Here is a 27410-nt window from a genome sequence, read left to right as displayed (position 1 = left end):
ACAGCAGAACATGGTGGAATTTAGAAACATGGTTCACTTTGCATGCACATTTGAGAAGATCTTAGTGAACTATAATAGTTAAGAGAAAGAAAAAAAATACCAGATGTGGAAATAGAGACTTCAAAACCACATTTTATCAATTTCAAATTTTTTCTTAAAGTTAGTCCTATCAAATAGAATGAGGAACATCTCAGAAGAAGGCAATGTTTTAGATTTTTGCAAAGAAAGTATTAAGAAGTTTACATCCAGGTATTTTTTAATGGCAAGGTATAATTTATATTCTGTGTTCCCCTTCCAGTAATTCCTTATGTGATTTTCCAGAAGAATTTGTTGTATGGACTACCAGAAATTGGCTAATAGCTGAGTATTTGTCCTGCTTGAGAAGTCTCTTTGCCATTTTTAGGCAGCTATTTATCTGTCATTATTGTAACGTCATTGGGTTATGAATTAAAGGTAGCTACAACCCAGAGAATCATCTTTGTTGTGCCAAGAGATAATCAGTATGGAAAAGGGGATAGGGAATGAAAATATTAAATCCTATAACAATTCTAATGAAATAAAGTTGAAAATTGGGAAGTCATTTCAGTTTTTCCCTTTGAAACCATAGTATCTGGGTGAATTCTAAAACATCTTATTTAATCACATTTTAATAGATTTAAGGTTTTTTGGTTCTTATAGAATACAAGTTCTAATAATGAACTGTAGAGATAAAATAAAAAATTTGCCCAAATCTATGCAAACACCTGTACTGAATTAAAAGTTTAATAATAAAACTAACCAAAATAAGAAATGTACAAATGTATCCTCAATTAAAGAATGATTAAGGAAAGAAAGTAATTAGGAAGAGTTCACAGGAGACAAAAAAGTAAAAAAAAAAAAAAAAATGATGAGTTGAGATTGGAGAACAAACCAGTGAGCAAGGTAGTTTTGGTGGAGCTGAATGCTTATGAGATAAGGTAGGTGTTGACCCATCATTAAAAGATCAACAGTATTTTAAATTTGACAATGAGAAAACAAATGCTTATTATTTAAAGGTTTTTGAGAGATTTGAAAGAATGAGACTGTGACATTCAGGAAGGGTATAAAAATGTTGAGATGAATTAGCCATCATTGGAATGAAAACAAATGTTTGCCTTGGAAAAAGAAACACTAATTTTGTCTAAATTTTAATACAACAAGCTCTCTGACACACTGATCCAGTTTCTCAGCCTTGATTCTCTCTTGTTTTTAGATAACTCCTAAATTTATACTTCCAAGTGTCAGTCCTCAGTTAATCAAGAGTCTGACATCTCCAATTGTTTACTGAAAATTTTAATGCTCCTCAAACTCAAAATATGAAAAATTTACAACCTTTTTCTCCCCAAATTATCCCTTCTGATTTAATTTCATTCTCTCCTTCTTGAGGTAAAATTTATATCATTAACATATCCTTACCCATTACCCATATAGTTAACTAATTATCAAGTTCTTGCATATATTCTTCTCTTGTAAACTTTTCTGAATTCCTACTTTCTTTCTAATTATCGTCACCCACAATCCCATCACTCCATTCCCATGAATTAGAATAGGTTCTTTCCTTATTGGTTTTCTTTTATTTTTCTTCCTCCTTTCAACTATCATCATGCATACCATCTGCAATTTCATCTTTCTAAGTACTGCAAGTCCTCATGTTAGTCACTCCACAAGATAAAGTCGAAACTCTTTTGACTAGCCCTGAAGGCTTTATAAAACGTGGATCCCTCTGATCTTCCCTCCAAAATGTAGTTGCCCTTGATTTCCCTTGCCTTTATTCATTCACTTACTCAACAAAAATTATCTTTAATACTAGGCACTATGTTATATCCTGGATATAAAAAATAACAAATAATGATGTGGTCTCAGACCACAATATGCTACAAACTAAAGACAAAAAGATCAAAACGTAAAAACAAAAACTACTATCAACGTAGGACATAATATGGTTGACTATGGGATACTATAATGAAAAGGATATGACAGAGTTGAGTGATAAAGTTTAAGTGGAAGCTCACCAGGTAGACTTGAGGTGAATTTTAGGCAAAGGAACGGAGAGTGCAAGGGCATAGAGACATGAAAGGGTCTTATGTGTCCATAGATCTGTAAATAGTTTGAAATGTCTAGAACACAGGTTATTTGTTGGAGCATGAAAAGAGATAGTGGAGGGGTTGGCCTAAGACAGGGACATATGCAGTTTATTTATAGAAATCTGAAGAAAAGAAAGTTTGGAGCATAGATGAAGACAAGTTCAGAAATGTGATGATGGAATTTGTAAATATTCTTTAGTGATGCCTTCCATTTCCTCAGTGGAATACGATGGTTATCAACTAGGAGTGAGGATGAGGCAGATGGTGCTGGAGGTTTGAGGAGAAAAATGATACAAATTAATTTTCTAGGAGAATGAAAAAACATCAATAAAAGATCGATTTTTTTAAAAAAAGGATCTTATTCTCCTGAAAGCATCAACCCAATTTATTTTCTCTATGATCCAATGCATCATACACAGTACACCCAGATGCTACTTCTAATATGAAAAAAAAATTGAGAAAAAACCTGACAACCTGCCCTCACAGATTAAAGTCTTTCAGTATTTTACCATAAAGATAGTGCATAGCTTAAGAAGAATCTGCATTGCCAGGATTGTTAAAGTGCAAAACCCAGGCCGTTCTAGGAATTCAATTTCACTAGATCTGGAATAGGATTCCACAGTCTGCAGTTTAATAAGCACTTTGGGTGATTCTGATTAAGGTCAATCTCCAATTGCACTTGAGAGAACCTCAATACAGAAGACAACATCTCAACACCCTTGTGTGGTATCAAGGGTACTTCTTGCTGCTACTTCTCTGTGTCAGTCAGAGTTTTCTAGGGAAACAGAACCAATAGAAGATATAGATAGACACATATACATACATATAGCTATATAAAAACATACACATATCGATTTATTTTAAGGAATTGGCTCACACAATTGTGTGGTTTGGAAGTCTGAAATACAGAGGACAAGCTTCCAGACTGGAACTCAGGAATAATTTTTATGTTATTATTTCAAGGCAGAATTTTTTCTTCTCCCAGAAACCTTCATTTTTGCTCTTACAGTCTTCAACTGGTTGAATGAGGTTCACCCAGTTATTAAAGGTAATCTCCTTTACTTAAAGTCAACTGATTATAGGTCTTAGTTACAGCTATGGAATACCTTCACAGCAACATCTAAAATAGTGTTTGACTAAAGAGCTCAGCACCACAGCCTAGCCAAAACTAACACATAAAATTAGCCATCATACTTTCCAATGTCATCTTTGAATGATTTATGACTCACAGTTTGCCACAACAAAGTTGAACTGCCGGTCTTTCTTTAAGCATTGCATATTGTTCCCTCCTCCTAGATGGCTTTCTATGCCTTTTTTTGTCTAGAAAACTCCCACAGATCTTTATTTCAGCTTAGATTGAGGCTCTCAATACAAATTTTTGCCTAAACAAGACATAGTGAAAATACCTGACATTGTATATTCATCACGACATGCTTTTCTACAAAAGAGTTCTTTGAAACAGAGTAATAAACAAGCTAATAAGATAGGTGGATAGTGCTCTAACAGAGTATAGCACTTCATATCTGTGCATATTCTCTGTATAAAATAAGGACATAATAAATAATATAGGATCATGATCATACTTTAAAATATTACTATGTGCTTAGGCATAAAGAACTTCTGAGACATTTCCCTTCCCTTCCCTTCCCCACCCCTCTGACCTGACAAGATCTTCACTTATTGATACTCTGTTTCTACTTTTTGATCATGGGAGGGAGCAAGATGCCAAGTGTATAGATAATTTGGAACCAACCATTATACTCCTAAATGTAACTTCATAACAGATTTAGAGAGGTTCAATCAAAACATTTAAGGGAAGCTCATTTTTTTATTCTTTGTCCCTTCCTCTCACTCTTCCTCCCTCTACTCCCTCCCACTCTCCCTTTCTTCCTCCTTTCTTAAAATATCTTTTGCTACTACTGTCTCTGAATTGTAGAGCTTCTAGAGGTGAGCATGAGACAAGAAATAAAGATTTAAAATGACTGTGTTTATTCTGATAGAGCTTTCACATTCATATCCTTTACTTGCAGACCAGTCATAGCTTCCCGTACATCTGTGCCACTATGGATGATTGCCCTTCTTATGTTTGGGGTGTTGGCAATCTTTAGAATGACTATTGGTCTCCTGGTTCATTTTCTGGCAGTAGGTTGGTAAATAATGTATTTTTATTTATTTCATTTCATTGTAATCTTTATTTCAATTTCTACAAAAGATAAAAAAAAATGAAAACAATGAATTACCTCTTTTTTTTTTTTTTTATATTTAAACAGTATTTTTTATTTATTTATTTATTTATTTATTTATTTATTTATTGCATTTTAGGTTGTGGGGTACATGTGAATAACATGCAAGGTTGTTGCACAGGTGCACACCTGGCGGTATGATTTGCTGCCTCCCTCCCCTTCACCTATATCTGGCATTTCTCCCCATGCTATCCCTCCCCAACTCCCCACCCCCCCACTATCCCCCCTCCCCCCAACAGACCCCCGTGTATAGTGCTCCCCTCCCTGTGTCCATGTGTTCTCCTTGTTCAACACCCGCCTATGAGTGAGAACATGTGGTGTTTGATTTTGTGTTCTTGTGTCAGTTTGCTGAGAATGATGTTTTCCAGGTTCATCCATGTCCCTACGAAGGATGTGAACTCCTCCTTTTTAATGGCTGCATAATATTCCATGGTGTATATGTGCCACATTTTTCCTGTCCAGTCTATCATCGATGGGCATTTGGGCTGGTTCCAGGTCTTTGCTATTGTAAACTGTGCTGCAATGAACATTCGTGTGCATGTGTCCTTATAGTAGAACGATTTATAATCCTTTGGATATATGCCCAGTAATGGGATTGCTGGGTCAAATGGAATTTCTATTTCTAGGTCCTTGAGGAATCGCCACACTGTTTTCCACAGTGGTTGAACTAATTTACACTCCCACCAACAGTGTAAAAGTGTTCCTATTTCTCCACATCCTCTCCAGCATCTGTTGTCTCCAGATTTTTTAATGATCGCCATTCTAACTGGCGTGAGATGGTATCTCAATGTAGTTTTGATTTGCATTTCTCTAATGACCAGTGATGATGAGCATTTTTTCATATGTTTGTTGGCCTCATGTATGTCTTCTTTTGTAAAGTATCTGTTCATATCCTTCGCCCATTTTTGAATGGGTTTTTTGTTTTTTTCTTGTAAATCTTTTTTAGTTCATTGTAAATTCTGGATATCAGCCCTTTGTCAGACGGGTAGGCTGCAAAAATTTTTTCCCATTCTGTTGGTTGCCGATTCACTCTATTGACTGTTTCTTTTGCCGTGCAAAAGCTGTGGAGTTTGATTAGGTCCCATTTGTCTATTTTGGCTTTTGTTGCCAATGCTTTTGGTGTTTTGGTCATAAAGTCCTTGCCTACGCCTATGTCCTGAATGGTTTTGCCTAGGTTTCCTTCTAGTGTTTTTATGGTGTTACGTCTTATGTTTAAGTCTTTAATCCATCTGGAGTCAATTTTAGTGTAAGGTGTCAGGAAGGGGTCAAGTTTCTGCTTTCTGCATATGGCTAGCCAGTTTTCCCAACACCACTTATTGAACATGGAATCCTTTCCCCATTGATTGTTTTTTTCAGGTTTGTCAAAGATCAGGTGGTTGTAGATATGTTGTGTCGCCTCCGACGTCTCTGTTCTGTTCCATTGGTCTATATCTCTGTTTTGGTACCAGTACCATGCTGTTTTGATTACTGTAGCCTTGTAGTATAGTTTGAAGTCCGGTAGTGTGATGCCTCCTGCTTTGTTCTTTTTGCTTAGAATTGACTTGGCTATGCGGGCTCTCTTTTGGTTCCATATGAAGTTTAAGGTGGTTTTTTCCAGTTCTGTGAGGAAGGTCATTGGTAGCTTGATGGGGATAGCGTTGAATCTGTAAATTACTTTGGGCAGTATGGCCATTTTCACGATATTAACTCTTCCTAACCATGAACATGGAATGTTTCTCCATCTGTTTGTGTCCTCTCTTATTTCGTTGAGCAGTGATTTGTAGTTCTCCTTGAAGAAGTCCTTTACATTCCTTGTTAGTTGTATTCCTAGGTATTTTATTCTCTTTGTAGCAATTGTGAATGGCAGTTCGTTCTTGATTTGGCTCTCTTTAAGTCTGTTATTGGTGTATAGGAATGCTTGTGATTTTTGCACATTGATTTTGTATCCTGAGACTTTGCTGAAGTTGCTTATCAGTTTCAGGAGATTTTGGGCTGAGGTGATAGGGTCTTCTAGATATACAATCATGTCGTCTGCAAATAGAGACAATTTGACTTCCTCCTTTCCTAATTGAATACCCTTTATTTCGTTTTCTTGCCTGATTGCTCTGGCTAGAACTTCCAGTACTATATTGAATAGGAGTGGTGAGAGAGGGCATCCTTGTCTAGTGCCAGATTTCAAAGGGAATGCTTCCAGTTTTTTCCCATTCAGTATGATATTGGCTGTTGGTTTGTCATAAATAGCTTTTATTATTTTGAGATACGTTCCGTCGATACCTAGTTTATTGAGGGTTTTTAGCATAAAGGGCTGTTGAATTTTGTCGAAGGCCTTCTCTGCATCAATTGAGATAATCATGTGGTTTTTGTCTTTGGTTCTGTTTATGTGGTGAATTACATTTATAGACTTGCGTATATTGAACCAGCCTTGCATCCCCGGGATGAATCCTACTTGATCATGGTGGATAAGCTTTTTGATGTGCTGTTGTAATCGGCTTGCTAGTATTTTATTGAAGATTTTTGCATCTATGTTCATCATGGATATTGGCCTGTAGTTTTCTTTTCTTGTTGAGTCTCTGCCAGGTTTTGGTATTAGGATGATGTTGGTCTCATAAAATGATTTGGGAAGGATTCCCTCTTTTTGGATTATTTGGAATAGTTTCAGTAGGAATGGTACCAGTTCCTCTTTGTATGTCTGGTAGAATTCGGCTGTGAGACCATCTGGGCCTGGGCTTTTTTTGGGTGGTAGGCTCTTAATTGCTGCCTCGACTTCAGACCTTGTTATTGGTCTATTCAGGGTTTCGACTTCTTCCTGGTTTAGGCATGGGAGGAGACTACTGTCCAGGAATTTATCCATTTCTTCCAGGTTTTCTAATTTATGTGCATAGAGTTGTTTGTAATAATCTCTGATGATGGTTTGAATTTCTGTGGCATCTGTGGTGATATCCCCTTTATCATTTTTTATTGCATCTATTTGGTTATTCTCTCTTTTCTTTTTTATTAGTTTGGCTAGTGGTCTGTCTATTTTGTTGATCTTTTCAAAAAACCAGCTCCTGGATTTATTGATTTTTTGTAGGGTTTTTCGTGTCTCTATCTCCTTCATTTCTGCTTTGATCTTAGTTATTTCTTGTCTTCTGCTAGGTTTTGAGTTTTTTTGATCTTGCTCCTCTAGCTCTTTCAATTTTGATGATAGGGTGTCAATTTTAGTTCTCTCCTTTCTTCTCATGTGGGCACTTATTGCTATATATTTTCCTCTAGAGACTGCTTTAAATGTGTCCCAGAGATTCTGGTATGTGGTGTCTTCATTCTCGTTGGTTTCGAAGAACATCTTTATTTCTGCCTTCATTTCAGTGTTTATCCAGTCTACATTCAGGAGAAAGTTGTTCAGTTTCCATGAAGCTGTGCGGTTCTGGGTTGGTTTCTGAATTCTGAGTTCTAACTTGATTGCACTGTGGTCTGAGAGACTGTTTGTTATGGTTTCCGTTCTTTTGCATTTGCTGAGGAGTGATTTACTTCCAATTATGTGGTCAATTTTAGAGTAGGTGTGATGTGGTGCTGAGAAGAATGTATATTCTCTGGATTTGGGCTGGAGAGTTCTGTAAATATCTATTAGGTTTGCTTGTTCCAGGTCTGAGTTCAGGTCCTGGATATCCTTATTAATTTTCTGTCTCGTTGATCTGTCTAATATTGACAATGGTGTGTTGAAGTCTCCCAGTATTAATGTGTGGGAGTCTATGTCTCTTTGTAAGTCTTTAAGAACTTGCCTTATGTATCTGGGTGCTCCTGTATTAGGTGCATATATATTTAGGATCGTTAGCTCTTCTTGTTGTATTGATCCTTTTACCATTATGTAATGTCCTTCTTTGTCTCTTTTGATCTTTGTTGTTTTAAAGTCTATTTTATCAGAGATGAGAATTGCAACTCCTGCTTTTTTTTGCTCTCCATTTGCTTGGTAAATCTTCCTCCATCCCTTTATTTTGAGCCTTTGTGTATCCTTGCATGTGAGGTGGGTTTCCTGGATACAGCACACTGATGGGTTTTGGCTTTTTATCCAATTTGCCAGTCTGTGTCTTTTGATTGGGGCATTTAGTCCATTTACATTTAGGGTTAATATTGTTATGTGTGAGTTTGGTCCTGTCATTTTGATGCTAGCTGGCTGTTTTGCCCATTGGTTGATGGAGATTCTTCATTGTGTTGCTGCTCTTTACCATTTCGTGCGTTTTTGGAGTGGCTGGTGCTGGTTGCTTTTTTCTATGTGTAGTGTCTCCTTCAGGAGCTCTTGTAAAGCTGGTCTGGTGGTGATGAAATCTGTGAGTACTTGCTTGTTCACAAAGGATTTTATTTTTCCTTCACTTATGAAGCTTAGTTTGGCTGGATATGAAATTCTGGGTTGAAAGTTCTTTTCTTTAAGGATGTTGAATATCGGCCCCCACTCTCTTCTGGCCTGTAGGGTTTCTGCTGAGAGATCTGCTGTGAGTCTGATGGGTTTCCCTTTGTGGGTAACCTGACCTTTCTCTCTGGCTGCCCTTAGTATTTTCTCCTTCATTTCAACCCTGGTGAATCTGATGATTATGTGCCTTGGGGTTGCTCTTCTAGAGGAATATCTTTGTGGTGTTCTCTGTATTTCCTGGACTTGGATCTTGGCCTGCCTTGCTAGGTTGGGGAAGTTTTCCTGGATAATATCCTGAAGAGTATTTTCCAGCTTGGATGCATTCTCTTCGTCACATTCAGGTACACCTATCAAACGTAGATTAGGTCTTTTCACGTAGTCCCATATTTCTTGTTGACTCTGTTCATTCCTTTTTACCTTGTTTTCTCTAATCTTCTCTTCTCGTTTTATTTCATTGAGTTGATCTTCAACTTCTGATATCCTTTCTTCTGCTTGGTCAATTCTGCTGTTGAAACTTGTACATGCTTCGCGAAGTTCTCGTGTTGTGTTTTTCAGCTCCATCAATTCATTCATATTCCTCTCTAAGTTGTCCATTCTCGTTAGCATTTCATCAAGTCTTTTTTCAAGGTTCTTAGTTTCTTTGCATTGGGTTAGAACATGTTCTTTTAGCTCACAGAAGTTTCTTATTATCCATTTTCTGAAAGCTGATTCTGTCATTTCATCACACTCATTCTCCGTCCAGTCTTGTTCCCGTGCTGGTGAGGAGTTATGCTGCCTTGTAGGGGGAGAGGTGTTCTGGTTTTGGGTGTTTTCATCCTTTTTGCGCTGGTTTCTTCCCATCTTTGTGGATTTATCCGCCTATTGACTTTGTAGTTGCTGTCTTTCTGATTTTGGTAATTTTAAGTCTGCAGCAGCTGAACTCATAAACCCCCTTTTCTTCTCCCCAGGTGTTCTCGCCCAGGGGTTTAGCACTTTATGTTTTTCAGCTGTGTTGCTACTGTTTTCCCTGCGCACAAGGTGGCAGTCTAGTCACACTCAGCCTGCAGAGGCTTCGCTGAGCTGCTGTGGGCTCCGCCCAGCTTCCGTGTGAGCTTCCCTGCAGTCCTGTGGGTGTAATTAGAACTGCTTCCGCTATGCTGGCCCGCCCCTGTAGTGACGGAGTCTCTGTAGTGGCGGGTTGTCTTGGTTACGGAAAATTTCCCCGGGAACTGCAGGGTGTTTCCCGATGGAGGACGCCCCTCCCCCACAGAGCTGGACCGTCCCGGGTTCAGCCGTGTTTCCAGAGGGGCCCTCTTTGTCCTGTAATCTCTTGGCTTGCCTCCTTGCCACAGTTCCCCTTGCTGGCCCAGAGGGGACACAGTCTCGTTCACTTTGTTCAAGGAGCCGCTGCTCCCCGCCCCCCGTGCAGGCCGAGCGGCTGCTCCGGTCCAACCAGCGGCGCTGGGAATGTGGGGAGCTTCTCCGTGCAATTAAAATCCGCTGCCCTGTGTGCCGCTGCGTCAGCCGAAGCAGCGGCTCTGAGATTCGTGGCACTCCCTTGCCCGGGGGTCTCCTGGCTTGGCTCCCTGCTTCAGCTCCCCTTTCTGGCTCAGAGGGAACTCTGTCAAGAAGCCACTGCCCCCCACTCCAGGGCGTAGGCTGAGCGGCCACTCCGCTCAAACCAGCGGCGCTGGAGACCCGTGGGGCTTTTCCTCCTGTTAATCTCCTGGTCTGTGGGCAGTAAAAGTCCGTCTGGAAATGCGGCGTCCACTCACCCTCTGCGCCTTCTCTCAGAGCTGCAATCCCGACTTCCTCTTAAGTGGCCATCTTGGATCGATCCGAATTACCTCTTTTTAAAATGACATCAGGAACCACAGATTGCAGAAATAAGCATTGTTAACATTTTTAAAACACTGTATTGCAGACATCTTTTTCACTATGCACAGGTAAAGAAAATGGATATTCATACACAGACATAAATGCACAGATAGAAAGACTTTGGAAAACATAAGAAAAGTTGGAGTCTTTTTTTTTAATGCTATGTTTTAACGTCAGATATTACATCATTCATATCCTACTATGATAGACAAGAAAATCATACATTTGTACTTTTTATTTTCCTCCCACACTTCTCACTAGTTTGTAAGCAATGTTATTCTTATTGTATTGTCTGCATTTATAACATTTTGTCTGGTCTGTAATAAAAATTACTACAGTTGCTTAGTTTTGAATATATATTTGGATGGAGCATATACTCACCATCAACTCTTCCTTCACAGCATTGCTATGCCTGGGTGGTTTTTTTTTTTTCTCCAAAGTTAGATATACTCATAAATAATCAAATAGCTATTCAGAGTTTTTTTTTAATAAAAACGCAGCCCCTCCTTCACTATCCCTATTTCTCACTTCTCAGACACAACCACTTTCAACTCTTTGATTCTTAATATTACTATATTCTAATTTTTCAATTTTTGGCATCATCTGTTTACTTTCTACTATTGAAGAATGAAGATTCTGCACACTTTTATACCCTGGCAACATAGCAGTTATTTTGGGATTTCCCTTCAGCAGCACCCTGAGATGTACCTTCAACTGTCTGTTGAGTTTGACACCCTAATGTCTGAATTCTATATTTCTTTTTTATTATTGTATTCACTCAATTGTAGTGGAGTATATACTCCAGGAGCTTTCTGGGAAAGGGTTATGATGGGAAGTGTACATTTTTGACAACTTGTGTACCTGAAAATGTTTTAATTATATTCTTAACCTTACTTAATAATATAGAATTGTAAGTTGAAAACAATTTTTCCTCTGAATTTTGATGGTAATGCTCTGTTGTCTTATTGCCTTTAAAGTTTCAGTCAAGAAGTCTGATGACATTTTGATCCTAGAATTTTTGAGTGAAATCTCTTCTACCCCTGTCCTTCATGTTCTGAAACCTCATTGGATTTTTTTCTTTGTCCACAGTATTTTGAAATTTCATGGTAATGTGACAGAGTATAGATCTTACTTTCATCTATTATGCTGGCATTTAGTAGGCCATTTCAATCTGAAAATTAATATACTTCAGTTCCTGGAAATTTTCTTAGATTATATCTTTGATGATTTCCTGTCCATGGTCTCTTTTTGAAGCTCCTGTTACTTTGACAGTGAGATTTCTAAATGTGACTTCTAATTTTTTAATCTTTTCCATTATATTTTTCATTTCTTGGTCTTTTTTTAAAAAAAATCACTTTCTTAATTTGTTTATGCTTACTTTCTAAACTTTCTATTGATTTTTTATTTATGCTATTATATATTTAAATTCTGAGATATCATTTAATTACCTAAATGTTCCTTTATATAACATCTTGATCTTATTTATTACAAACATCTTCTCTGAGGATAATAATGTTTAAATTTTTTTGCCTGAATACTCTCTTTTCCTTCCAAGGTTTTCTTTGGTTATTTTGGCCACATTTCCTATTACATACTTTTCTCAAATATATGTTGATCCTTTGGTGTCTGCTAATTTTTAAGACTGGGGATCAAAGACCTGATTGAAGGAAGTGCCTATTGCTGATGGTTTTTGTTACGGATGCTCTATCTGGTTAGATGTTTTGTTGAGAAAACCTAAATTACCAGTGTATTTATGTGTTTTCTCTTGGATTGGTCAGAATTCTTAGGGGAAAAATCTTCCCTTGTTGTGCACAAATATGATATTTGCTGGTAGTTCTCTATAGTCAAGTTGGGAAGAGTCCAGCATAGAAGTTTTGAGTGTGGTAAACCTGACCTCAACTATGTTTTAGTCTCCATGATCTGAAAACCTTAGCAGTTAGAGAAGACACTGGGAGCTAGTTGTTTCAACCAATTTTTCTGGTTTTAAGTTCACTTCCTCTATTCCTACTTCCATGAGTACCTGGTACCATTTGAGCTGCTCTTTTATGGCAGCACACACCTTTACTTTTCCCACTACAATATAAGGGTACAGGTTTCTTGAGTCTGTTATGTGAATTACCACTCACCTGCCTCCAGCTTCCGTAATTCTGTCATTGCCTCCTCTCCCATTATCATTGTCTTTGTGGGTTAACTTCTTTAAAACCCCAAACCAAACACTTTCCTATCATTTTAGTGGGATTTGGAGAAGAAACATGTATAGATGCATTTACTAAATTCATCATCTTTAAGTGAATGTTCTTGATTCTTCATTTTCTTGTTATGACTAATCTTTAGGTTAGCTATATGTCTTCTTAAAGTCATTCCTTTAAGATTTTGAGCCACTGAAATTTCTGAAATTTTACATGCATAACAATATATAAGCAAAAACTTATTTGTTTATCTTTTCCTTAGAACTTTGTAAACATTTCCTACTGTATTGTTGTCAAAGAAGAGATTCTGACCATTTCCTCTTTGTAAATGTAAATTTTTTTTGTTTTTTTCTGCCTGAATAATCACAAGACTACTTATGCTTTAGATTCATCAAATCCAGTCAGTCTTAGTATTGTGTCTATCCTTCAAATTTTCTTTGAACACATGGACCCTTAATAGCTAACAATTTAAACTTCTTTGTTCAGTTCTTTTTTCAGGACCACCATTTATGCATTTGTTGGACCTCCTTTTCCACTCATGTTGTTTATTCCTTCAATAATTTTAGTTTCTCTTTTCAATTTAATTTAATTAATTTATTTATTTATCTTGAGATGGAGTCTCGCATTCCTGCCTGGACTGGAGTGCAGTGGTGCCATCTTGGCTCACTGCAACCTCTGCTTCCTGGGTTCAAGTGATTCTCCTGCCTTCGCCTCCCAAGAAACTGAGATTACAGTTGCCTGCCACCACACCCAGCTAATTTTTTGTATTTTTAGTAGAGACGGGGTTTTACCATGTTGGCTAGGCTGGTCTTGAACTTCTAACCTCATAATTCACCTGCCTTGGCCTCCCAAAATGCTGAGATTATAGGCCTGAGCCACTGTGCCAGGCCTTCAATTTTATGTTATTTGTTTTGCTCAAGCCTGTCCTCGTAAGATTTTTTTAAAAATCTGTATCTGTTATTCCCAATGTGGCTTTTATCTCTGATAGTCTTATTTTCCTTTTTCATTCCTTTACTAAATTCTGCAGCTTACTTGTCTTCTTTGGTAAATGGTTGTATATTGTTTAGTTCTTTTGTATACTGCATTTTTGAAATTGTTCGAATTAACTGCTAACACAATTTTGTTCCCTTGTAATTCCTCTTCTAGTTTTTAAAAAATTTTTTCCTCCTTTTGTTTTTTTTTCCTCCAAGATCTACAAAGTTCCCTACTGCATTATTTGCAACTATTATTCATTCCTTGGGGTTTGGGATAGATGTTTTCTAAAGAATACTGTAAGAAGTGGGCCTAGAGGGTGGCTTATAGGCTGAGAGAATTTTTTTTTAAATTGATACATACTAATTGTACATATTCATAAGGTTTAGATTGATATTTTGATATATGTATACAATGTGCAATGATCAAGTCAGGGTAATTAGCATATTCATAACCTCAAAATTTATTCACTTATTTGTGTCAAAAACATTCAAATGTTTTCTTCCAGCTATTTGAAAATATATAATAAATTATTGTTAAATATAGCGACCCTGTAGTGCTTTATAAGACAAGAAATTATTCCTCCTATCTAACATTAATTTTGTATCTGTTAACACCCTTCTTCCTATTCCTCTTCTCCTATACTTTCCAGCCTCTAGTAACCACTATTCTACTCTCTACATCTATGAGATCAAAGCTTTTAGCTTCTACATGTAAGTGAGAATATGCAGTACTTAGGGCTACTGTGAATAATGCTGCAATAAACATGAGAGCAAAGATTTGTTTTTGACAAACTAATTTTCTTTTCTTCAGATATGTATATACCCAGTAGTAAGATTGCTGGACAATATAGTAATTCTATTTCTATCTTTTTGAGGAAACTTCATATCATTTTCCATAATGGGTGTATTAATTTACAATCTCTACCAATATTGTATAAGAGCTCCCTTTTTTCCACATACTTGCCAGGATTTGTTTTTGGTCTTTTTAATAATATCCATTCTAACCCGGATAAAATTATATTTCACTGTGGTTTTGCTATGCATTTCCCTGATTGTTAATGATGTTGAGCATTTTATTTTATTTATTTATTTATTTTTGAGACAGAATTTCACTCTTTTGTCCAGGCTGGAGTGAAGTGGCATGCCCCTCAGATTCAAGTGATTCTCCTGCCTCAGCCTCCCCTGTAGCTGGGATCATAGGTGACTGCCACCACACCCAGCTAATTTTTGTAATTTTAGTAGAAATGGGGTTCACCATGTTGGCCAGGCTGGTCCTGATCTCAGGTGACCTACTTGCCTCAGCCTCCCAAAGTGCTAGGATCACAGGTGTAAGCCACCACACCCAGTCGAGCATTTAAAAAAAATAGACCCATGTCCCTTTGTTTGTCTTCTTTTGGGAAATATCTATTCAGATAAACTGCCTATTTTTAATTGGATTTCTTTTTCTGTTGAGTTGAATTCCTTGTATATTCCAGCTATTAAATATTAATCCCTTGTTGGATGAATAGTTTCCTTCTATTCTGCAGGTCGTCTCTTCACCCTATTGATATTTTCCTTTGTTGTGCAGAAATTTTTTAGTTTGATATAATCCCATTCATCTATTTTTGCTTTTATTACCTATGCTTTTGAAGTCTTATTCATAAAACATTTGCCTAGACCAACGTCTTAGGGCATTTCCTCTATGTTTTCTTCTAGTAGTTTTATAGTTCTGGGTCTTACATTTAAGTCTGTGACTTACAAGTTACCTGATTTGATTTTTGTATACAATGTAAGACAGGGGTCTAGTGTCATTCTTCTATATGTGGATATCCAGTTTCCCTAGCATCATTTAGTGAAAAGATTGTCATTGGTATTTTCATAGGAGTTGCATTGAATCTGCAGATTGCTTTCGGTAGTATAGTTATTTTTTTTAAGTGAAATCAATGTATATTTATTTGTACATCGGGCACCTTAGAACAGAGTTTGAGAATAGTTACAAGAAGAATGTATTTAAAACAGGAAAGCTGCAACAACTGTTTTGGAAGAGAAAATTTAGAGAGTCTTCTAAATAACAGGACAGTTAAGTGTATTCAAATGTGGGCACTAGATAGTTTGACTACCTTATTTGGCTTTGCTTTTCACCAGTAGCCCTGGTAAGAAAATACTGTGATGAATTATGAAACATTCATTGCTGCTCAAAGGGGGCCTCTTTCTGGTCTAGAAAAGCAGCTTTTCCGCAGATAAATTTTAAGAGGAATTTGTTGCCTGGACCCCTATGTAGTGGGTGATAGATGACTCATGGGTAATAACAGGGTAGTATAATCATTTTAACAATATTAATGATTCCATTCCATGAACATGTGACGTCTTTTAATGTTTTTGAGTGTCTTCTATTTCTTTCATCAGTGTTTTGTAGTTTTCTTTATAGAGATCTTTCACCTCCTTGGTTAAAGTCATTTGCAGGTGTTTCTTTTTCTGTAGTTATTGTAATTGGGATTCTTCCCTTGATTTCTTTTTCAACTAGTTTGTCATTGATGTATAAAAATGCTACTGATTTTTATATGTTGATTTTTAATTCTGAAACTTAGTTGAGTTCATTTAACAGTTATAAGAATGTTTTTGGCCGGGTGCGGTGACTCACGCCTGTAATCTCAGCACTTTGGGAGGCTGAGGCAGGTGGATAACCTGAGGTCAGGAGTTTGAGACCAGCCTGGCCAACATGATGAAACCCTGTCTCTAAAGAAAAAAAAAAAAAAAGAATGTTTTCATTAAGTCTTTAGGTTTTTTTTTTTAATATAAGATTATGTCACCTGTAAACAGGGGCGATTTAACTTTCTCCTTTCTAAGTATGGATGTTTCTTCCCTCATTGCTCTGCCTAGGACTTCCAGGCTGAGGGAGTCTGCAGTTTATATCTTCATCTGCTATCTCAACCATTCTCTTATCTTACTGTTGTTTTCTTTAACTGCAGGGTTCATTTATTTTCATTTTTTAAGAGTTAAGAAGCTGGGGTGGCCCTAAAAAAAACTCCCTCATTTGCAGACTCTTTGAGTTATGATATAGTAATTTCTGATGTCCCTTCTTTCTTTTCCCTAGCTTACCTTCAACAAGTTGCCTTATTGGCTCATATACAATAAAAATGTCACAATTGTATGATTTCACTTTTATTATTACTTTTGTCATTCTGCAGTGTTAAAATGGGCCTTTTTTTCATAGATACTAAGGAACTTGACATATGATACATATTATCTACACTGTGATACATATTAAACATTTAGGAATATGCTAGATATTACATAAGAGTGCAACATCCAGCATATTCCTAATGAAATAAAAATACTCCTGTTTTTTTCTAGGCCCTGAAGTCTTAATACTCAATCATTGAGAACTTTTAGAAAAGCATGTGTCTAACTTAATTTGTGAGATGTTTCTCTGTTGTATATAATCTCTCACTTTAGTGTATATTTCACAATTTAGAGCATATTTACTTCACATTTTAAAATTTGAAGTTGTAAGTTGCAGCTGCATTGTTTGCTTGTTTCCTTAGAACAGGGCCCACTATTCTTATCTTTTGTTCCTTTTCTGGGATTAGAGGTAAGAAAATGTAGTACTTTTACTCTGTCAGCTTTAGATATAAGTCCTCTCATAATTTATGCTTAAATCCTGATATTGCATCCAGAGCACTCAGGAAAAAAATGTGTGTGTGTGTGTGTGTGTGTGTGTGTGTCTGTGTATGCGCATGTGTGTGTGTGTTTTAGGTTTTCTTTCCAGAAATAGATTTTAAATAATTAAGTTATAGAAAAGTTATAGAATGATTTTATTTTTTTTTCTGCTCCATCATCCATCTTTCTCAATTCATATTGGAATTTAAACTACTTATGTAGACAGAAGTGTTAATCATATGGTACAAGTATGCCTTGTAGACATCCCATTCCCAGAGGTCATTTTTATCTCATTAGGTATCAACTAAGCACAATGGCTGTATTCACAGTGACCTCAGCATAGTTAGTGAGCAATCTCTGTGTCCTATTAAGACTGCTACACAGAATTAAATCAACTAATTTAATTCTGTGTAGCAGTCTTAATGGGACACTGAGATATTCAAGAGTTGATTTTCTTGTTCTAGGGTGTGTTTTCTTTATCTAAATTGCCATAGACATTAAATATTCAGTTCACTCACTCTTGGAAAAGAACTCCATTCAGTTGTAATCAAACCAATCCATATTCTGCCAATCTATTAATTAAATTAATTTAATCCTGTCTTAATTAAGAAATATTCATGGCTGTTGAACATTGTAATAGGTAGAAATATTTAGGAATCCAAATAAAGAACTGAATGATGCATTGTGAAGAGTGAATTATGAGACAGAAGCTACGTTGTTTCAAGGTCTAATTTTTGCTATTTATAAAAAATCTAGTACATAAACCTAGTTTTGAGATCTAATTTTTACTACTTATAAAAAAACTAGTAAACCTCTGTTAGAAAGCTTTATCAGTTTATCTCTATAGTAAGAGATCTGTGACCCACAGAAAAGCTAACTGTAATTAACAATATTCCTTCATAAATCATTCATAACCCATTTTCAGCATTTTATTTAGAACTTTCTGACTTCTTTTATCATGAACTTCACTATAAAATATTTTCACATTTATAGTGATATTATATTTAATCATATTGTCTCCTTTTCTGCATTCATATAGAACTTGCAATTGAAAAATAAACTTTGTCATTTAATAATATCTTATTAATACCTCATTTAGTGGTTTCATCTGTATCTTCTCTTACACAAGATGATCTTCAAAGGCAGTAATCATATCGCAAAATAATATTAATATTTATTTAGTTCATATTATATGCTAGGCACTCTTATGCAATATGTAGCATATTCCTAAATGTTTAATATGTATCACAGTGGAGATAATATGTATCATATGTCAAGTACCTTAGTATCTATGAAAATTTAGGAAGGAAATGTAATAACTTAAGTGTGGGCTTTGGAGTCAGACGAATTGAGTTTTGATCCTTGGCTCTTCTTAGTAGCTATATAATTTGAGGTAAATTACTTAGTCTCTCTGATACTACACTTCTCCCGAAAGATTAATATATTTCATGAAGTTTTTCTAAAATACCTTTGCATAGAAGATACTTACATGGTAACTATTTTTATTCATAATCTGATAATTGATTACTATAGATAGAAATCTCTTTATAGTATAATTTCCTGTCTCACCAATATGTTACTGTGTCTGAACTTTATATCTTCATCTATTATCTCAAACATTCTCTTATCTCTCTCTATACATATCTATATATATACACATATATGTATATATATATGTGTGTGTGTGTATATATATATATCTCAGACAAAGTTCAGACAGAGTAACATATTGATTGAGACAGGAATCTATCTATCTATCTATCTATCTATCTATCTATCTATCTATCTATCTATTCCATTATTGGTCCTATAAACACAATGCCTATATGATCTAATCAACTGTACCTAAATAATTCACAAGAGTTTATCAATGACTAATATAAGCAAAATACATACTAGTTGTTATTACTAAGTAATCTATATCTGGATTTGAAATTTATTTAATTTAAATAATTCTTGGATCATTTCTTGATCTCACAGCAAACAGGATCTACTTATACCAAGGTAGCTTTAAAGTGTTGGATATCCCATATTATAGAAATAATGAAAGGGAGACATCACCAGAAAATAACTATCTTAGCAAAATTCTTGAGACTAGGGTAAGTTAGTATTTTCTCATATTTGTTTCATTGTTAATTCTCTCAAATATAAATATTAGAAATTGATATTTGACTCTATTTTCTCTCTTAACAGATGCATTTCAAAGTTCTAGCATTTACAGACAATATTTCTCTTCTCAAGTCATCACACCGGTGTAAGTAACTAACATTAACCATCAGAAAAGAGATCAACTCATTATACATACCACTGAACTTTAAATTTCTCTGTAAAAAGAGCCTATTGATATGTTATAGTCCTTAGCCAATAAGCTATGAATACCAAGCATTATCACAAATAACAGATGAATTTTTCAATGTAAAACCGAAGCAAAGATTGGGCTATATAGTTGAGTTCACCAGAAGTATTGTCAATACATTAATCCTCAAATTACAAATGTTTCATCCTTTTGGTTTCCTAAATATCTATGTCCAGAAAACATCAGATAGTCCCATAGACCAATGTTTGATGCTCTAACATTTTTATTCAGCAGTAGCAAAAATATAGATCCTGATTTCTCTTATCTTGTGACTTGCCAGTCAGATAAACACTTGGTGGAAATACCCCTAGAATTCTTAGCAGATACAGGGTAGTAGAGAGCCTATCTACACTAGGCTTTGAGATCAAGAGAAACCTTCTAGTTACCATAATAAGAAGTAAAATAGCTATGCTGTGTTCCCTGCATGTGGGTTTGGAGTGGCATGGACTGGCTGACGTAGCCATAGAATAGGATTTAGACAACCTGAACATAGCCTTTGTGATTTAGTAGCCCTAGAATTTTTGGCAAGTTACTGTGTTGTTTTGAGTCTGTTCCTCTATCTCAATACATGTTAATAATAATACTTGCTTTGCCTCACTCACAGAACTGTACTCAGGATAAAAAAGAAAATATGTGTGGAAAAACTTGTAAATAAACACATTTCAGACTAAGGCAATTATTGCTTTTACTTCCATCAGTGCCACAGGACTATGTCTGCTCTTCTTCCCTGCTCCTGGGACTCCTGGAATTGTAGAATAGATTAAGCTCTCAACAAGCATTAACATTGGAGGTCAATTTTGGTATTGAACATAAATGTGAGACTAAAGTTGAAGGGCCCAGATATCTCTCAGAGATGACTGCAACCACAAGAGATGTCTCTGTTTTGTTTTCCCATGCATGTAAATTTATGTGTATATAAACAGCATGGACCAAAAGGAAGTCATGAAGAGGCCACAGGACAGAGCTTTCCACTTTGGCATACACTGCTATAATAATCAAACTTATGTGATCTGAGTGCTTCCCAGGAATTGTTATTGATTTATGTGACAAAATATTGAACATCCCTGAGGGAGTCCCAAAGCATAATAATGCCACTTCAGACACAAGCCTCAGGACTTCGTAACAATTCCTACATGTCTATTGGCTGGCTAGCTCCTCAGGCTGGCTGCCCTTTTCTCGATTCCAGACACACCCTCCCTAAAAACCACAGTCAGATTAATCTTCCTCAAATACAGTTTAACTCAACAACTTTCCATCACTGCTACCCCTTAGCTAGCATTAAAGATCATTCTCTGGTTGAGCTCAGTCTCCTAGACACTGCTGTTATTTTATGAGTGTGCATAAGGTGACAGTGTGCAGCATACAGACAGCTCTGTAGAGAACTCAGGTTATACAGTCAACTGGACTAAATCTAAATTCTAGTATAGTATGTACTTACTCTTGAATATATTATGTAACTTCTCAGAGCCTCAATTTTTCCTTGTCTATAAAATGAAGATGACACCTATGTTGCAGGATTATTGTGGAGACTAAGTGTGCTAATAAACGTGATAACAAAGTATATAGGCTATGTAATACGAAGTGCATTGGAATATAGCAGATGGCCAATAGATGCTAATTAATGTTATTGCCATCAGTTATTCTGAAGAAATATTCCCTCTTATCTCTGATTTATGCAATTTTCTGGTTGATAATGAAGTAGAAACAAAAATACATTAAGGGTCAGTGTGTATGTCACCTTCTCCATGCAAATTTCTCTGATATTTTGTGTAAAAAATGACTTAACCTTCCTGGGAATATCTCCACATAAGATAAACGTATTATTGCTTCTACCTCATTTATTACAGTAATTTGCATATATGTCTTATCTCCCCTAAAAATCTACAGTTTCCTTGAGGGTAGAAGCTATGTCTTAGTCACCCTTGCACCTTGCATCACCTAATAGCACCCAGTTCAGCTGCTTGTCTATAGTTGTTGCTCAACAAGTGATTGATGAATGTATTAATAAATCATCCTAGTTCTTAGGTGTTACTTTTACCCTATGCCTCAGGCAACTCCTGTTTTACTTTTTTTTGTTTTTTTTTATTTTTGAGTTGGTGTTTTGCTCATGTTGCCCAGGCTGGCATGCAGTGGCATGGTCTTGACTCGCTGCAACCTCCGCCTCCCAGGTTCAAGCGATTCTCCTGCCTCAGCCCCCTGAGTAGCTGTGATTACAGGTGCACACCACCAAGTCCAGCTAATTTTTTGTATTTTTAGTAGAGATGGGGTTTCACCTTGTTGGCCAGACTGATCTTGAACTCCTGAACTCAGGTCATCCGCCTGTCTCAGCCTCCCAAAGTATTGGGATAACAGGCACAAGCCATCTGGCCTCCTTTTTTGAGATTCATGTAACTGCTTGTCCTCTAAATTGAATAATACAGCTGCATGCATACTGTAACCAAGCAAATATAGGAAGATGGATGGTCCTGTGCTCAACCTAAAGGTACTCCAACCGTAAAAAAAGAAACCAAGATATGAAAGATCAGACATTGGGGAAGCAAATGCTGTTTTCAGCAACATATAAAAGCTTTATGTTGTTTCCAGTCCTGATAACAGCATGACAGCACATATATGGCTGGTATTCAAGGGTCCCAGATAAATGAAAGAAAACACAAGAAAAAGAATTGAAAGTATTTTACATCAGATGCTGAAGAACCACTCAGGATCCTTGACTACAGATACGAATTCTCTGAGGCTTATCGGTAAGCTCATGTTGGAAGTGGTGTTACTTTCATCATTTTGCCCTAGCATATGTCACAAATATCAGACACAGAACTGATCTTCAATATTTTTAAATGAATGTCATTGTTTTGCATCGGAGCAATTATTTCTATTCTTCACTATTCAAAACAGAATCAAATTGCAATAATACCAAACTTTTTGTTTCAGGGGTGAGGGCAGGCTGTTTTTCATTCTAAAGCAGATATTATCACTTTTAACAGTCCTTGTAAGTACTAATGTGTCTTGCTAATCTTTTAAAAATCTTCTATAAATTTCAAAAACAGCATTGGATCCACCATTATAAGACAGGTCATTTTTCAGAAGTTATTTTTTGTATACTGACAGGAATTAGGTTTACTTGTAGGGAATTCCTTTTCTTCTAAGAAAAGACACTCACAGTTTTCCACTGTAGATGACGTAGAATACAATTCTAATTAAATAAGAATTCTCTCATGCAGAACCATGAAGATGGCACCTCATATCATACTTTCATTTATAGTAAAAACAATTCCAACAAACCACTGTTCTCTCCTTTGTGTTAACACTTTTTCTTGAAATTCCAAATTATTTATGAACCCTTTTGCCCTGCTGGACCTACCATCTTAATCCATTGCCCCAAGGTCAATGGTACTAGGTTTTAAATTTACCACAAATTTTTTGTTCTATTTCAGAAATCAGTAAGGTCAATGCTGCAAAAATTATCAACAACCTTTTTAATTAAATTTATGAGATGATCTAAAGCATAGCCGTTTTTGTTACTATTGGTCAGGCATACTTCTAAGTGCTTTACACATACAGTAATTCATTTAATTTTTGTAACCATCCTGCATATGGGTATGATTGTTATTCCATTTTTGAGATGGGGAAACTGAAGTACAAAGGAGTGAAATAATTGTCTAAATTCATCCAGCTTGTGAATGGTGAGGCCAGAATTCAAACTCAGGGAGTCTGGTTGCAGAGCATGGACTTAACTGTAACTTTATCTGCCTTCCACAGCTCACACATTCTCTAAGTGCTGGTGTCTTGGAGACAGTATGCTGGGTATTCAAGCAATCCACTGGCTGCTAGTGATTCCTATACAGATTACACTGTACCTATCAGTAGAATATATCGTCAGATATAACCATACAAAGCCAACTCAGATCACTCTCTGCTTTGTGATCAAACATTATTTTCCTATTCTTAATGAAGCAAAACTGACTTTTTCTGACAGGCTATGGGAGACGAGCCAGGATGTCACCTACATTTGATTGAGTCAGGGAAAGTTCCACTGCTCAGGAAGGAGAATGGCCATGGCAAGCAAGCCTTAAAATGAATGGGTGACACTACTGTGGAGCATCACTGATCAGTGAAAGATACTTGGTGACTGCGGCTCACTGTTTTAAAGTGTAAGTTCATCATGTTGCCCAAAGCTATGGAAACCAAAGCCTTTGGGGGAAGTTCCAGTTTGCACCTGTTATCGCGGTTTAAATGTTAGTAGCTCTCCCTTTCATTCTCAAAAGTGTCCTAGTTTGGAAGACAAATTATATGGTAAGCCTATCTAAGGCTTTCCTACCTTACCAGTCAAAACAGGAAGAATCATACACTCTTGACAGCGCATTTTTTTCTTCACATGATATTTACTTCTCATTACTTCATACTACAGACATCCTAAACTACTTGTGGTTGCTGAAACACATTCTGTTTCATACCTATCTTCCTCTCTGCACATGCCTGTCCCCATCTCCTCGTCTTTTAGGCAAATAGGACTTAGTCCCATAGTCTTATCCAAAATGGAATTTTCCCTAAGAAATCGTCCATTCCCTTAAGAATACAGATTTAAGTCCTCCTGTTTTGCAGTCCCACTAATTATATGTGCCACTATTTAACATATTACAACTGCTAGTGTTTACACTTCTCTTTCACTAGATTTAAACTTTTTGATGGCATGGCCATTTAGTTTTATTGTATACCCCCATTGCCTTACATAGTGTATGGTGTAGAAACTCAAGATTTTTTGGTGAGTTAAAAAATCAGATGATTATATCACTGCTAATGAACTACAGAGCAAGGAAATATTCATGCCAAGAGAAGAGTACAGTAGATGCAGAATGTATTTCTATTATCTTGAAATAAATACAAAATACATGATTTTTGTTTCTTTAGGACGAAAAATCCAAAAACTACACTGTCAGCTTTGGCACAAAAGTAACTCTTCCCTATATGCAACATGATGTTCAACAAATCATTATTCATGAGGACTACATCCAGGATGGCCATCAAGATGATTTGCACTTATACTGCTCACTAGAAAAGTTTTATTTAAAAATGATGTACATCGAGTTTGTCTTCCTGAAGCCACACAGATTTTTCCACCTGGTGAAGGAGTTGTTGTTACAGGATGGGGAAGACTTTCATTTAATGGTAAGATCAGTGAAAACTTAATATACCATGTAAGGTACAGAAGAAACATGAAAATTGTAATCTAGGTGTAGAGCCAAAGGCACCATTTAACTCCAGATGCTGAGTCCTCCCAGACAATCTCTTAGGGAATAGTACATATGGAGTTAGGACTTTGCAAACTGTCTGGGTTTCAAACATTCCAAGGAAACCAATTTGGTTGTAGAACCTCCCTAACCTTGAAAAGCCAACTGAGAAGGCTCTGGTCCAAAGATGTGGGAAGAGAGAGAAAGAGACAGGTAACGTCAGAAAGAGATTTCAAATTATAATTTGAATATTTCTTTTTTATCAGTTTGAGTGAGGAAGGTGAGTGGGCTTTTTCATTCTAAAAGTAAGCAACAGTCAAATATAGGTCTTAAGTACAGAGGATAAAGCAAGGTCAACCAGCTCTTTCAGCTTGTTTGCCAATCACATTTACTTCCTTTAGGTAAATACCCAGTGTTCCTTCAGAAAGCACCTGTGAAGATTATCGATACAAACACTTGTAATGCTAAAGAAGCCTATCGTGGTAAGGTACAGGACACAATGCTATGTGGTGGGTACATGGAAGGAAATACTGATGCCTGCCAGGTAATTCTGGCCATTGTGTACATTGACTGATAGTATGTAAATAACTGCCCTTACTTTATGAAAATCATCAATATGAAGACAATTCTATACTTCAATTAATTTGCACTTTTCCAATCCTGTCAAAGTCCCTCTCAGCTTTGGCACTAAAGTAATTCTTCCCTATGTGAAACATATGTTATTAAGTGTTTAACAAACATTTATGCTGGATTTATTCTAAGTCAAATACTGTTCTAAGTCCTCTACAAATATTGATTCATTTAATTATCATTACACTCTTATGATGTAGGTAATACCAGTATTCTCATTTTATAGATGAGGAAATTGAGGCAGAGGAAATTTTAGTAATTTGCACATCATACACTCAGTAAGTGGCAGAACTGGCATATAAACCGAGACTGTCTAGCACCACAGTCAAGACTCCTAGCTACATTTCAATAAATCATCAGTCTCAGAATTTTTTCATTTACTTTCAACCCGTTCTGAAATTCCTCTCACTTTCTTACCTCCTTATGGTTAGAGTTCTGATACTTTTCTCAGATATGAAGTCCTATATTCCAAGTATATTCATATGTCTTCCAAAGCTTTGTCATGAAATTAAAGCTTGTAACTTATTAAATCATACCTTCTGTGCAGTGGCTCATGCCTGAAATCCAAGCAATTTGGGAAGCCAAGGCCGGAGGACTGTTTGATATGAGGAGCTCGAGACCAGCTTAGGCATCACAATGAGACCTCATCTCTATAAAAAAATGTAAAAATTAGTTAGCTCAGTGTGATGGCATGCCCATAGTCCTAGCTACTGAGAAGGCTAGGTGGGTGGATTGCTTGAGCTCAGGAGTTTCAGGCTGCAGTGAGCTATGATTATGCCACCACATTCCAGGTTGGGAGACAGAGTGAGACCCTGTCTCCAAAATATAATAAATTTTAAAAATTAATCACACTTTCCAGTTTCAGGTAAACCCCAGAGTCCTAGGGAAGGAATTCTGCTAGTCATAGCTGAAGTTAATGGTGACACAGGGATTTATACTGTAGGTTAAATGCTAATGACTTACAAACTATCTAGCGTTATCATCTGGTGTAAATGAAGTATCTGAAAGGAAATTCTCACAATGATAAATTAAATATCCTTTGTTCTTTTCAGAGTGACTCTGGAGGACCACTAGTTCATCCTAATTCTCGAAATATTTGGTACCTTGTTGGAGTAGTGAGCTGGCAAAGGAATGAATGTGGTGCAATCAATAGTCCAGGGGTCTACACGCGAGTGATCACCTACCGCAACTAGATTGCCTCTAAGGCTGGTATCTAAGAGAAAAGACTCTCCTAGCAACTATTGTAGGTCATTTTTGCCTGTTACTCCTAAGCCTCATTTAACATGCATTTTAAATTAGTGTATACAATGGCTGTTTTGAAAGAACTGCCATCCTGAAGGAATATTTATGAACTTCTAAGCCAACTCAACAAGACAAAACAAGACATTTCAGGTTTGATCCAGAAAGGCCTAAGCAAAGAAAGTGTTCACATCAAAAACAGATTATTATAATACAAATTATTTTTCTATTTCATTAACTCACATCATGGCTATCTCACCACAGCATAAACTCTTGGTTTTTGTCATTCAGACTTTCTAGAATTGTGAAAGTATGTCCTTGTCCATGGCAAATTAGTCACTGTGAATGACTGGCTGGAATCAGTACTTTATGTGGGTTGGGTTGTAACATGCTATATATGCCTTCATGTCACAGCTTTTGTAGAAGGGGTGTGGTTGTGACCTAAATCTAGTCTGAATATAGGCTCTGAGTTACATTCTTTTATTTGTATGGAGTTTTGATCAATTCCTGCAATCACTGTGAAAGAATTTCACCATCAGCAAAACTAGACAAAACAGTACATTTTAGACGTACAGAGACCAGGTAGAGTAGTA

General features: G+C 36.4%; 1 pseudogene; it reads left to right on the top strand.

Moving 5' to 3' along the window:
* The first annotated feature begins 178 nt into the window (after positions 1-178).
* On the top strand, positions 179-26795 carry LOC105731560 (transmembrane protease serine 11B-like protein; annotated as a pseudogene).
* The last annotated feature ends 615 nt before the right edge of the window (positions 26796-27410 follow it).

This window comes from Aotus nancymaae, unplaced genomic scaffold (assembly GCF_030222135.1).
Source record: "Aotus nancymaae isolate 86718 unplaced genomic scaffold, 86718_ANA_hifiasm-v0.15.2.pri h1tg000006l, whole genome shotgun sequence".
Taxonomy (NCBI): domain Eukaryota; kingdom Metazoa; phylum Chordata; class Mammalia; order Primates; family Aotidae; genus Aotus; species Aotus nancymaae.
Note: the sequence above shows the minus strand (reverse complement) of the source record. Positions and strands in the feature narration are given on the sequence as shown.